This window comes from Pleurodeles waltl, chromosome 8 (assembly GCF_031143425.1).
Source record: "Pleurodeles waltl isolate 20211129_DDA chromosome 8, aPleWal1.hap1.20221129, whole genome shotgun sequence".
NCBI classification, from domain to species: Eukaryota; Metazoa; Chordata; class Amphibia; order Caudata; family Salamandridae; genus Pleurodeles; species Pleurodeles waltl.
Genome location: NC_090447.1, coordinates 814,642,134 through 814,656,082, shown reverse-complemented (window position 1 = coordinate 814,656,082; position 13,949 = coordinate 814,642,134). Strand labels below are relative to the sequence as shown.

At 45.7% G+C, this 13,949-nt stretch overlaps 1 protein-coding gene across 1 annotated transcript in view; it reads left to right on the top strand.

Moving 5' to 3' along the window:
• The window catches only part of TM9SF2 (transmembrane 9 superfamily member 2), a 313,007-nt gene that overhangs the window by 254,047 nt on the left and 45,011 nt on the right, over window positions 1-13,949 (top strand). The gene's annotated exons all lie outside the window — the stretch shown is intronic.

Sequence of the window (13,949 nt, the reverse complement as noted above, 5' to 3'; positions counted from 1 at the left end):
AAGGCTTTTCTCGCAGCCCATCCTTGCTAGCAAGATAGCTATTTCCATGCAAGAGGTGCTGTCAAGGATCCCTAACTTGAGGGGAAGGGTCGGTACTGGTATGCTTAAAGCAGGCGATTGTCTTGTGTGACATAGTGGGATGAAAACAATGGACTGTAAAGTGGCCCAAGGGATCACCAGTGTTTCAGATTAATTCAAGCATTCCACCACATCATCTTGTTGTTTGTTGCAGCTGGTGACCTTCGTGTAATGGATATGCCCATACATGGGTTGCATGCTCACTGTGCTACAGGATACAAGCTGCACTCTCCTTACAAGGCCTGAATACACGAAAATGATTTTGGGGTTGCTTGTGTTCCCTTCTGGAGTGGCTCTTGTCTGGCGATTTGGGGTGGAAGGTCTCACAAGGAGCAGGCTCAGTACTGATTTGCATAAGATGGACCTTTAGTCAAGAGTGAAAAACAGTGGGCTAGAATAATGCTTGAGATATAACCAGTAGGTGAGATTAGCTCAAGTATTCTATCCATCACCTTGCTGTTGTTGCAGTGGCTCTATGCTTGGAGTAGCGTTAGTGCAGACTGAATGTGAACATACTGCTCGAAGCAAGGTTTTATGCCTGAACTTAGAGGGCGTGGGGGAAGAGAATGGTTAGAGACTAATCTCCTCTTTGTGGCTGCATGGCAGGAGTGGATGAAGTTGGCAGTGGAATAATTCAGAAGTTTTCCCCTTGCAGCTTTGCCAGACTAATGCAGTTGTTTTAGTTTTAGAATTTGTTTCTAAATTATTTTTTCCAGCAGCCATGATTTGCGCTGACATTGCAGACAATAAGGAGCTTCCTTTTTAGGAAGCTCAACTTCCTTTTTTCCTTAGAAAGTCTTGGCCAGTATCTGCAAACTTATTTTCACAACAGGTATTGATTCATTCAAGAAGTTTATTTCGGGCACTGCCCAGGAAACACTTAAAATAATCACAGGAATTAAAATGTCAGTTAAAAAAACAACTAGCTTAGGATGACAATTCCACTTAATGTAAAGCATTATGTCAGACGACTACAGAAGCATGAAAACATCAATTCATTGTAAATTATAATCATCAGATCTTCCAAAAGAAAGATTTTAAAACATCACGTTAAAACAGTTTTAGGAGATGCAAATAACAATTTGATTTAAAACATCATTCCCGCCTTTTTCCTGATTAACCATACAGCATAGAGATGCAGACTAACACCAAAGACAGCGACCTTCCCCAAATCTGTGTGAAATATTCAATGGGCCTCCTGAAAAAATGTCACCCCAATATTATTGCACAAGGGTTTGAACCAAGTTTGTTGCTGCTTTTTGTACCTGGGACAAAAATAAGAAATGTTCTATATCCTCGTTAGCATAACTACATAACTGGCATAACGCTGATATGGGTAAATAGGATTTCCATTTGCAAACTAATTTGTTGACTAGGAGGGTTACCAGCCTGAATTTGATAAAAAGTGTGCAAGCTATGGGTGGTTGGATGTCCTCTAGATAAGGTTCTTTTCACGGTAATTCTTTACGGGCTAAAATGTCCTCTACTATACTCATGACTTGGCCTTGAGAGGATGTTCAAAGACATTCCTCTGCCAAAAAGCTGTAGTAAAACTTCCCTTGGCATCATAGCTCATTGAGGTAGGATTTGTCCAGTAATCTCCCAAACCTAGGTCGGTGAGATGGTACTTAACAAACTTAAACCAAGGAAATAAGTGGGCTTTGCTCAAACTCATGACTTCTTCCGCAGCCAATCTATAATGATGTATCTCGATTATAGATCCAGCGCCTGATCCAGTATAAAAGCGGTCTTAATATTGCCTGATTATCCACCCTCTTGAGCCATAAGTGAAAGAATAAGGGTATGATAGGGGTACTATGGGGCAAGGAAAAAAGAGATCTTATAAAATTATTTCTCTAGTGGTCAAGCTTCTACCATTTGATGCCCCTCATACTGCTGCCCCATAAAGACCTGCGGCCACAGCCTTTGCCCTGTATCTCTCCGGAGTGGTTGCCTCAACTCTCTAAACAATTGCAGGGGTAGAGTGTACCAACACCAATTTGCTTTTTTCAATATGAGTATTCCAAGCTTTACGTTTGTCGATTCTAATCCCTAGGTAGTCAACGCAATCACCCCTTTCATAATAAAATTCCCTCTACATGCTCTGTGCCAATTGAAGATCATGATTTTAGTTTTAATGGCATTAACCGCTAGGCCACGAGCATCACAGAACTCAGTACATTTATTTAGAAGGTTCTGAAATCCATTTGGTGTTCGTGACAGCAGTAGGGTATCACTGGCAAAGAGCAACACGGGAGCTAGCTAGCTTTGGGGATTCATGCACGCACAGTGTTTTAACGTCATTTATATATATGGGGGGGGTAAAAGTGATGGGGCGAGGACACACTATTGCCGCACTCCTGGCTGCACCAGGATTCGTTCTGTCAGATTTCCACTCATCCCCCATCTAACTTGGGCAGTAGTATATTATGGAATCTTATGAGTACATCCAACCGATTTTGATCTATGCCCATCTTGGCCAAAGAGGACCACAAGAAACTCCTAGGGACTAAGTCAGAGGCCACCCTTAGGTCCACAAAGGCCAATTAAAGATGGTCCTAGTCTGCCTCGGATATTCTGCTACAATAAGAGTGAACCGAAAGATTTGATCAATAGTACTCACTCTTGACTGGAACCCCGTCTGAAAGATAATTGAGGCTTTATCTCTCCAGTCCTTTTAGCCTTTCTAATACCTGATGGCAAAAGATCTTCTGGAGGTGGTCAATTAAATTAATTGGCAATAGTTGTTTGGGAAGTTTCTTTCTCCCTTTTTATGGACTAGTATAATTTCTGCATTTTTCCATGTTTCCGGTATCACCCCTCTTGCTACTATTTCATTTGTAAGCTGATTTCTATAGGTTCTGATCAGTACAAATCCCGAGGGGTTCCGTCAGGCCCCAGGGCTTTACCAGGGGGCCTAACCTGTATGGCTCGAAGAGTTTCCTGAAGTGAAAAATGGAGTGAGTTAGCCCCAGTAACAGTGCTCAGGAGCTACTGGTCTAACCTCTCACACCCTGACGGGGGTAGGGCATAAATCATTGAAAAGTGTTCTACCCATTGATGAGGTTGAACTGTTAGCTGTAGGGGGCTATAAGTTCAGGGCCTACCATGAGCAAAATTATGCCAGAAAGTCTTAGTCTTTACAGCGAGAAGCCTCAACAAGTGCTATCCAGTATTGGATATTTCATCAATTCACAGACTTGAATCTTTCCCCGTCGTCAAAGTGGGAGTCCCACGGTACCTTAGGAAAGCAGTTTGCAAGAATAACCATGGACCATAATGGCAGTCACGATCAATTAAATAGCCCATGTCCTTTTGTAAAAAAGAACCAAACTTTATCTGTGACAATCGGGCACTAGCACCCTCTAGAATACTCCCAAGAGAGGCTCTTTCCCTAAGATTTTCTACCACACGTCATGTGAAGGGAGTCTCCCTGAAATCTGCTCAGTTTTTAGTGTGAAAGTTACTTTTCACAGCAAAGATGTCAGATTCTTCAAAAAAAGGCCTGATCACCCCTTTAAATCGTGTGAGAAGAAAAAGCTGCATGTAGATGATCCCCACAGAGACTGCCTTGTTACTGCCTGTACCCTAAACATCTAGTGATGGCCTGCAAGATCTGTTGCACCTTCTCCTCAAACTCTGAGGGACAAGGAAGGAAGGCTTCTCCTATGGTTGCAGGCAAAGTCCAGCACTTTAGGTGAGGCCAGTGACACGGCTTCAAAATCCCAGAAAAGGTCAAGATCATCTGATCTGTGGTGTTCTGAGGAGAGGAGGAAGACTGCTAAAGCTCATCATAAGGACCCCTCAAAGGAGAAAATTCATCTGGTCTCCGCAGGGTCAGCCTCCTGGCAGCCATCCACTCCATAGCTAACGAAAAAGGAGACTAGTCATTGTTCTCCTTCCTCTGAGCCGTCAACACCAAGAAAAACATAATTGAAGCTACAGTTGATGATGACGCCACCGTCAACGATGCTGTCATCTCATAGATGAGGTCATTGTTGTCACTAACGTCGCTGACAGCGGTCATACAGACACTAATTTTCTCAACGACAGGTGGCACAACACTTTCAGACACTGTGGACTTGACATTGCCACCAATTAAGAAGAAACTTCCATCGACTAAGCTACCCTCAGACCTGTTGACAGGGTCTTCTCCACCATCTACATCTGAGCTGCCATCGAAGCCCCCATTGACACCGTCTATGACAACACCTCACATAAGAGAAACATCAATGCCACAATACACTATTGCCGCCCCTGCTGCAGCTTCTTCTGATCCTCAAAACTTCAATCAGAATTACCAATGTCACAAAAACAACTTTGAATCCTGACGACACGTTCCCAAGCAAAATTTCATCACTATTACCCAGCCATCTGTTGGACTGGGAAGAGTCTGAGGTTGGGTGACCCTTTGGAGACGCACATAGTCCATCACATCTGCATTGCAAATATCAAGATGACGATGACAAATATGAGCAGCAGGATTATAGGTCGTATTACACCCCTGGCAAACACTTGAGCCTTTTCAATATTCTCAACCAGAATGCAATACGGTGCAGTTGCCTACATTCCTAATTCAAGATCTTCAGGCTATGCTTCAGGACTAAAGGTGTAAGTTCCCAGATTCTACTCCGGACCTACAACTGTAGACTACCTCTCTGGTTACATCAAAGAACATACCTCTGGCAACGCCTAGGCTGACACCAGCTTCTACTATAGTTGACCTCCCAGAGAGGATGATACCTCCTTGGATGAGGAGAGAGAAGAGGGAGAAATCATTGTTCCCCAACATACTCATGACGAGTGGGATGACTATTTAGCCCCTACGCCAACACCTCCCTCTCCTCACCCATCAGACTTTCCTCCTGAGGATATCAGGTAGTTTCCACAATTTGATGGACAGGGCTGCCACACGTTTTCATCTGTCAACATCTTTCTCCCACACGGATTGTCCCCTTCATGATTTCAAGGAGGAAGCCAGAAAGTTTGTGAGAGCAATCCCCCATTATTGATTATATAATGAGCATGGGAAAGAAATAATTAATTACAGTACCACCGTTACCACCTCATCTGGATAAGAAATATAAATCTACCTCCGGCTTGCTTAATCGGCCATCTGAAGCCAGACTTTGTTGTGTCCCAAGCTGCCCAGCAGCGCTTCAAGAGTCCATCCATTTCTATTTTGGCTCTGCCAGATAAGGAAGGCAGATGCTTACAGCATATACCCTAGCAATTTTAAGGTGCTATGACTGCCAGATGTGTTTGGATGCGAGTAGCTTTATCGACCTCATCCCTGAGGATAAGCAACCCGAGGCTAGAAAGATATTGCAAGAGGGTGAACGCATCTGTGCAGAAATAGTAGACTGTGCCTTAGACATCGCCTCTGCAGGCTTCTGACGATTAGCCGGGGCAGCGATTTTGCACCGCCAAGGATGGTCAAAGGCCGCTTTATTTTGACCAGAGGTCCAATCGCAGATCCTAGACATGGCCTATGATGGCAAGATTTTGTTTGGCAAGCGTTTAGACAATGGTTTGTTGGCAATCAAAACGGACATGGACACTGCCAGGTCTCTTGGCACTTTCAGTATAAAAGAGGTTTCTCTTTATTCAGAGGTGGTTACCAGAGGCACCACCCACCACAATTGCGATACAGGCTTCCTTATCACCAGGCCTACCGTCAACCACCTGCAGCATCCTATAGCAAACAATGCGACAGAAGGAAACAGCGTTCTTGTGCAAGGCATGTGCATCCAGGGAAAATGTTCAGACTATCAGAAACTGATGCATATCAATCTTTTAGAGTTAAAAGCAATATTTCTCACACTCCAGGCCTGTTTTCCACGAATATCAGGCTCATCTGTGCTGGTCTGTACGGACAACACGACCAGCTGGTATTACATAAGTAAACTGGGAGGAACACATTCTCTGTCCTTTTCACAAGAAGCCCAAGCTCTCTGGGATTGGCTCGCAATACACAAGATTTCTCTGAGGGCAGAACACGTGTCTGACGTCAACAATGCTCTTGCAGACCCACTCAGGAGGACAGAGGACAGTTGCAATGAATGGGAGATGGATCAACAGGCGGTGGACAAAATCTTCTCACGATAGATCCAACCGGATTTGGAACTCTTCACTACAAACAAGAATGCCAAATGCCAGTTCTACACCAGTCAATACCCACTCTAGGGATCACAAGGGAATGCCCTTTGGATGTGATGGTCTGGGATCTTTGCTTATGATCCCTCTACCCCTCCCTCCCTTCCCATGGTTCTTTGGAAGATGAAAACAGAGCATTGCTGGCTCATCCTAATAGCTCCCAGATAGCCCAGACAGAACTGGTTCATAGAACTGATTCACTTGTCTGTGACCAAACTCATCTGACTTCCCAAGAAGCAGACACTACTGACTAGGAACCAAAGCCAGATCTTACACCCGGAACTACCCTCTCTTCTGTTGCATGCATGGCTCCTGAGTTCTATGAATTCCGGAATATGAATATTGATCAGGAATGTAGGGTGACACTGTCCAGAGCACGGGCCGAAAGTACGAACAAGACTTACAGGCTGAAGTGGAGGAAGATTCTGCGTTTGGTGCCAGCAAAACAACTTGCACCTAATTGGGGCTTCTCTTGAAGAGATCATACCTTATCTTCTCTCACTCGCCAAATCCGGACTCGTCCAGGCCTCGGTTAAAGTTCATCTGGCTGCAATCTCAAAATGTAGGCGTTCCGCAAATGTGTTTTCACTCTGTTCCTCCAAACTTATCAAGCAGTTTATGAAAGTTTTGTCTCGCACTTTTCCTTCTGTGCAACCACCTCCTACAGAGTAGCAGCTCAACATTGTTCTTTCTCAATTAAATCCCAATTCGAATCGACACATAAAGCTGACCTGAAATTTCTCACATGGAAGGTCTCAACTCTTTTTTCTATCACTTCTACCAGGAGAGTTAGTGACATACAGGCCTTTACTAATAAAGAACCCTTCCTGCATTTCATAGGTAACTTTGTCCTTCTCAGAGCAAATCCAAGATAAATCCCAACGGTTCCTTCGCATTTCCATTTTAACAAACCAATCATATTGCAAATATTTTTTCTGAATCCATCTACACCAGCTGAGAGAACTCTTCCAACACTGGACATCAAATTATGTTTGAATATTTATCTTTACCACACTAAATAGTTTCGCAGAGTGGATCAACTGCTAGTATCTTATATTCAAGGGCATGAGGGAATAGCAGTAACAAAGACAATAGCGCAATGGATTTCAACAACCATTCAGTTTTGCCACTCTAAAGCTGGCAAACCACTGACCAGACCACTTAAAGCACACTCCACGAGAGCAGTGTCAACCTCAGCTGCTCTTTTCGCAGGTAACTCTGTGGATAAGATATGCCAAGATGCAACATGGAAGACTACTCATTCATTTACACAGCACTACTGTCTTGAGTAAGCACTGCGCAGCAATTCGGCCGTAGGACAGGATGTGCTGCGCTATCTATTTCATTAAATTGAGCCTCTTTCTTAATGCAAAATAATGTCATACTGTCTAACGCTTGTTTCCTTGTGTTGCTTAACCAGGTACTCACGCATGTATGTTTCCAATCTCACAAATATTGATAATCAGTTTCAGCATATTTTATATTCTGCTAATGCATAGCTAATATATATTTTGTATTGAGTATTGTGGACTGTGTTTTTTTTTTTCTCTTGGCCACCCATCCTGTAAGGCGGGATGGCAGTTGATATAAGTACTGCTTGCTATTCTGATTAAAACATGTGAATCTATGAAAGATCCAATACTGGATAAGAAAACAAGTTACTTACCTGTAAGTGCAGTTGTCCAGTATTGCTATTTTTCATAGATTCACATGCAACCCTCCCTTCTCCCTTTTGAGGCTCACCTTATATTTTAGAGTATATTTCACTCTTGTGCTCGAAAATCTGATGGAAAGAGCCTCTCTTGGGAGTATTCTAGTAGGTGCTGGTGCCTGATTGGCCTTAGGTCAAGTCCAAAATGACATCGATAGGCTATTTAATTGATGGTGACTGTCATTTTAGCCTATGGTGATTCTTGCATACTGCTGTCCTAAGGCACAATGAAACTCACTTCGACGAGAGGGAATGGTTCAAGCATGTGAATCTATGAAAGATACCATTACTGGATAACCGCAGTTACAGGTAAGTAACTTGTTTTCTTATCATTCACAAATCACTGTTTATGTGTAAATATGAACTGTTTGTATTTGGCTTGAGCAGCCCAACCTAGCTCTTGGACCCCACTCTTAATGGTCTTAATAAGTTGTCCCTTTCCACATTTCTTATTGTACCACTTGGGTGAGTGCAAGGAGGAGATCTTGCCTTTACAGTCCTTTCTACAGTACTGTTTTTGGGAAGCAAATAAAGCTACATGGTGGACCATTAATGGTTGATTATCATGGGTGTTGTTATTAGACCAGGTCAAGAAGATATTAAAGGCAGTAGAAACACCATTTAAAGATCCCCTATTTAAACTTAATTTTGCCCATTTAATCGACCTCCTGTTACCTAAGGATAGAGAGGTTTCTGACTTGTCTCCCCCAGCTACTAAATTCCCCGAACAAAATACCCCTCGTCGTGAGTTTCAGCCTGTTATGATCACTGTCTGTCTGCCTAATGATCTCAGAATTCTCAGCAAAACGCCAAAGATCAAGGTCTAAGAGAACATAAAGCCACTAGGCACGGTTCCACAGGCAAAAGTGAGGTCACTGTAGCTAGATGGCTACAGCAGGCTAGGACGATAGAGGTTCTCTCTCTGGCACTAGCATTCCTCTAGCCTCGTCCTCAATACCGTATACAGTTGCTAGGCCCTCTTGTGGTTCGAAGCCAATGTTAAAATCACCCACTACTGTGAGGATCATTTTCCATTCTGTTACACAAATGTTGGACCAGCGCCACTAATGTCAGAGATGCTCTATTACTCTCTACAGTGCGATTGTAGATGTTATAGATGTGCACCCAAGGGCCCTTTCTGCCTCTCAAAGATATTCCCAAATTATCTTTACTGTTTACAGCCTGTATTTTAATCTCTAAATCTAGTGTATTCTTAACTCAGAGTAATAGTCCCCCTAGACGGGTGTCCTCCTTTAGCAGGTATTGCCTCAATACTAAAATTCGAATATCCCAGTCTACATTGCTTGTCCAGGGCCCAAGTTTCTTGTAGAACAATTATATCATGCTTATCAATATATGTTTCCAAATCTGTGATTTTCCCCTTTAGTCCCTCCACGTCGCATGCCATTAGCAGGATAGCATCCTCCGGTTCATTAGAAACTGCTTCTAGGACATTGTCATGTAATAGAGGCTGTGACTCGTCAGTGCTACTGATATCAGGATGTGTCTAACCATGATCAATAAGGGGACTGGGAGAGTAATCAAAGTGTTTCAAACTCAGGGAGGGATGTGTTTGTTCGCATTCAGCTAATCTATAATATGCCTCACCTTTTCTACTCATCCCACTTATCCCATCATTCATCTCAGTATGCTGACTCGAATCGTATGCAATGGCTCCCATAGCGTCAATTTTGATTCTGCAGATGACCGAGACTATGAAACCTGTTGAAGACACTGCTGGATCACACCCTCTTCTTACGTTCATTGGCAGGCACAAAGGCATTAAGTGAGTGGAAAAAACACTAATGGGACAATACTCAAACCAGTACCAGCTCTATCCCGTTCAACCTATTACCACAATAAATCAGCCTCTCGGCGAGCCACAGGTGCCTGCAGTTAATTACGATACAGTCCCCACTTCTGGTTTTAACTGAGGACCCAATCCACCCAACCCTTCTCACAAAAAGAATGTCCTTATATTCATGCACCCTAAAGCCTGTATATTGAGACAACCAATGTCAGACTTTGTTCTTCAGCCAGAATGTTGTTTCATCTTTGTTGGTATCCAGATGAGGAACATTGGTCAGTATTGCCACATATGGACAACAATCAAGTGGAAGCTCTAATGTGTGTTTCAAAGGGCAGGATCACTGGTATGCTGCTGATATTGATGTTTTGCTAGGCTGGGTTGTGGCTTTCCCCAGAGTAACCAGCTGTTGGTTTATTGTAGGCAGATCATTGTACCTTTCTCTGGTGGTCCGTTGGATTGGTGGGCTACGAGGGTCAGGCTGAGCTTGTCCCTCCTGTTCTGAGCTAAATGACTCTACAAAGTTTGAAGCCACAGCTTGTGGCCCAGTGGCAGTCTCTACCGATACTTGTTTTGGGGGCCGATGATTACTCACATTAGCATGTGTGTCTACAAGTACCAACATGGCATCTTCCAGTTTACCAAGCTTCAGGTTCCGGGAGAGGCTTGTTGACACAGCCTCCTGAAATTTGGTAAAAACAAAGTCCCATTTTGGATTGGAGATAGTATCATCACCACCAGAACCGGACCCGGCCCTGAGCAGCCTAGTTCCACTATGCTTCGTTGTAGGGATGTCTGTGTTAGCTGAAGCTATTGCCTTTCCCACCCTACTGCTTTTAGGTGCCTTAATTAAAGAAGGTTGCTTGTGTTTTTTTGGTCTTCTTGTTGGGGGGGAGCTCTATCACTCGATACCAGAGGATCAGGGGTAGTCAACAGTTTAACACGGGGTGATAAATACGTCTCACTAGCAATGACCATAGTAGTTGCACTGCACAACCCTATCCCAATCCTCATTCCCTTCCGTAGCGGTTCCCCCAGCGTCGCTAGTAAGCTCTCCTCGACTCTGGACAGGATCACTCAGATCCACAGATAGGTGCTGTGCGGCCAGGGATATTTCTTTATCCAGCACACCTACAGCTTGTATCAAAAAGGAATCAACGGTACGTGTGTTTCTGGTGGCCACTTTCCTATCCCCTTGCAATTTCCACTTTCCCATTTTACACTTATATTCCTAGAGGGCGCAAACACTATCCCCGATATGGTGATCACTCACCAGCATCCATTGAAGGAGGCTAAAGCCAAAGGGGGTGGCCCATCCCAGGCTCCTCTGGGCTATGACGGGCTAAGGTGGGCCTGATCTTGGTCTGGGTACGCACCACAGGAAACTATGAGGTGTTTTATAGAGCAAGTGTGGTGTGGGCAAACAGAAACAGCTCCTCCTCTCCTCGTGAGAGTTCTTCTGGGACTAAGAGTCCCTCAACAAGGTCCGAGGCCCCAGGTAGCACATAGGCATCCGGCAGGAAACTACGGGGCGATTTATAGTGCGTGTGGCTCGGGCAGTCAGCAACGACTCCTCCTTTCCTGGTGAGTGTCCTTGTGGGACTACGAGTCCCTCCGCAAGATCAGAGGCCCCAGGTAGCAAGTAAGCATCCCGCGCTGCGAGAATTTACAAGATGTTTTATAGCACATATGTAGCACGGGCAATCAGCAACAGCACCTTCTCTCCCAGTGAGTGTCCTTGTGGCACTACGAGTCCCTCAGCAAGATCTGAGGCCCCAGGTAGCAAGTAAGTATCCTGTGGGAAAGTATGACATACGTTATAGCGCGTATGCGGCGTCAGCAATCAACAAACAGCTCCTCCTCTACTCATAAGTGTCCTTGTGGGACTACAAGTTCCACAGCAAGATCCGAGACCCCAGGTAGCAAGTACGCATCCTGTGTGAGTACTTCCTCCAAATGTCATCCACCTGCTTCTGATAGCCCTTGTGGGCCTCCTCCAGCCACCCTTCATGCATTCTCTCCCTCAGGAAAACCGAAGCAGAAGATGCTGGTCTGGAATGTCTGTAGGAAAGTAGCCTCTTTTTGGGATGGTTACCACCACTTTTTGCATGATGTCAGTGTGTTTTGACTGTTTTCACTGGGATCCTGCTAACTAGGACCCCAGTGATTGTGCTCTCTTCCTCTGAATTTGCTTGTCCCTAACTTTTTACACCCCACAATTGGCATACTGGTGCCCCCATACGAGTCCCTAGAATATGGTACCTAGGCACCCAGGGCATGGGCTACAGCATGTATTGTGCCACCCATGGGAGCCCATGCAAAGTGTATCTGCAGGCTTGCCATTGCAGCCTGTGTGAAAGGGTGCATGCACCCTTTCACAACAGATCACTGCACCAGGTCACTAAGTCACTCCTATGGCAGGCCATCCTAGCCTAGATGGCAGGGTGCAAGTACCCGTGTTTGAGGACACCCCTGCATGAGCAGAGGGGCCCCCACAAACTCTAGCTCCATTTTCTTGGACTTGAGTGCGGGGAAGCCATTGTAGCCATGTAATGGACATAAGTCACTACCTATGTCCAGCTACATAATGGTAATTCCAAACCTAGGCATGTTTGGTATCAAACATGCCGGAATCATACCCCAATACTGTTGCCAGTATTGGTTGTATGATTCCATGCTGTCTGGGGGCTCCTTAGAGGCATGGCTCCTACCAGTTTGCAGGGTTTTCCCAGGCACTGCTGCCATCCTACAGATGGATGTCTGCCCTCCTGCTGCTTGACAAGCTCAAGCCCAGGGAGGCAGAACAAAGGATTTCCTGTGGGAGAGGGAGGCAACGCCCTCTCCCTTTGGAAATTGGTGTTACATGGCTTGGGAGGGGTAGCCTCCCCAAGCCACTGATATGCCTTTGAAGGCCACATTTGGTGCCCTCCTTCCATAAACCAGTCTGCACCGGTTCAGGGACCGCCAGTTCTTGCTCTGGCACGAAACTGGACAGTGGAAATGGGAGTTACCATTCCCTTATCCATCACCACACAAGGGGTGGTGCCCAGAGCTCCTCTAGGTGGCCACTTGGTTCTGCTATCTTGAGAGGCCTCTGGGAGCATCTGAGTGGCCAGGTCAGGCAAGTGACGTCCCAGCCCCCTCCTGATAGGTGGTCATCTTGCTAGGTGACCAGTCCCCCTTCCAAGGCTATTTAGGGTCTCCCTCTTGGGTGGGTCTTCAGATTCGACGTGCAAGATTGCAGCAGGACTCCTCTGCAACAATTACTTTGACTTCTGGCCGCTGGAACCCCAAGTGAACTTCACAGGAACCTACAATCTGCAGCTCCAGAGACGACTGCGCTCTACAACATTGTTTCTCCGGCCCCTTCCAGCAACTGCAACATTTCCCCGGATGTGCATCCCCTGATGGCAGCAAGTCTTCAGTCTACTCCAAGAAGCAAGAAGGAATCCCCCTTGAAGTGAAGCATTCACTCCCCTGCATCAGCAGGCACCAACTGCAACGAAGACTGGCTGCGTGGGTCCTCTCTCCTGCAACTCTATATGTATCCTGCAAGACTTGTGGTGGTCTTGCAGTGGTCCCCAAGGTCCCCTCTACCAGCTGTCCAACTTTTATAGGTTGAGTCTTTGCCTCTCCTTGCAGGAAAGTACCCCTGTGCACTGCGACTCTTGCAGCTACCAAGGCTTGTTTGCTCTTCTTCTGAGGGATCGTCAGGCTCCGTGTAGCCGTGACCTCCAGCACTCTTCTCTGCAACACGTGGTCTCCTGCCTGCTGCTCCAGCGATGTGGGACTCCTTTTCCTGTTGTGCTGAGTAGACCTCACTGCGACTCCTGTGCCGGCTGCATCCATGACTTCTTGCTTTCTTGACTGCTGGGGGATGCCTGGGACACCTCTCTTTGAGGTGACTCCCCTCGGACCTTCCTGGTCCCTGGCAGCTCTTCTTCTGCAACTTTTGCCTTTGCCAAGGCGTGTTGGTGGTTTTCCACACCACTGATGGACTGCACTTCCGACATGGGACATCAACTCCATCACTTCTGGAACTCTTCCTCTGCTCCTGTGCTTCATAGCTGACTCCTTGTCTTCACTGACGACCTAGCCTGCATCTCCAGAAGGGTGGGTAGTGGCTCCTGCACCGACCGAACACTCCAACTGGAGCAGGACTTGGTCCCCTTCATTTGCAGTTCCTCTTCTGTCTGG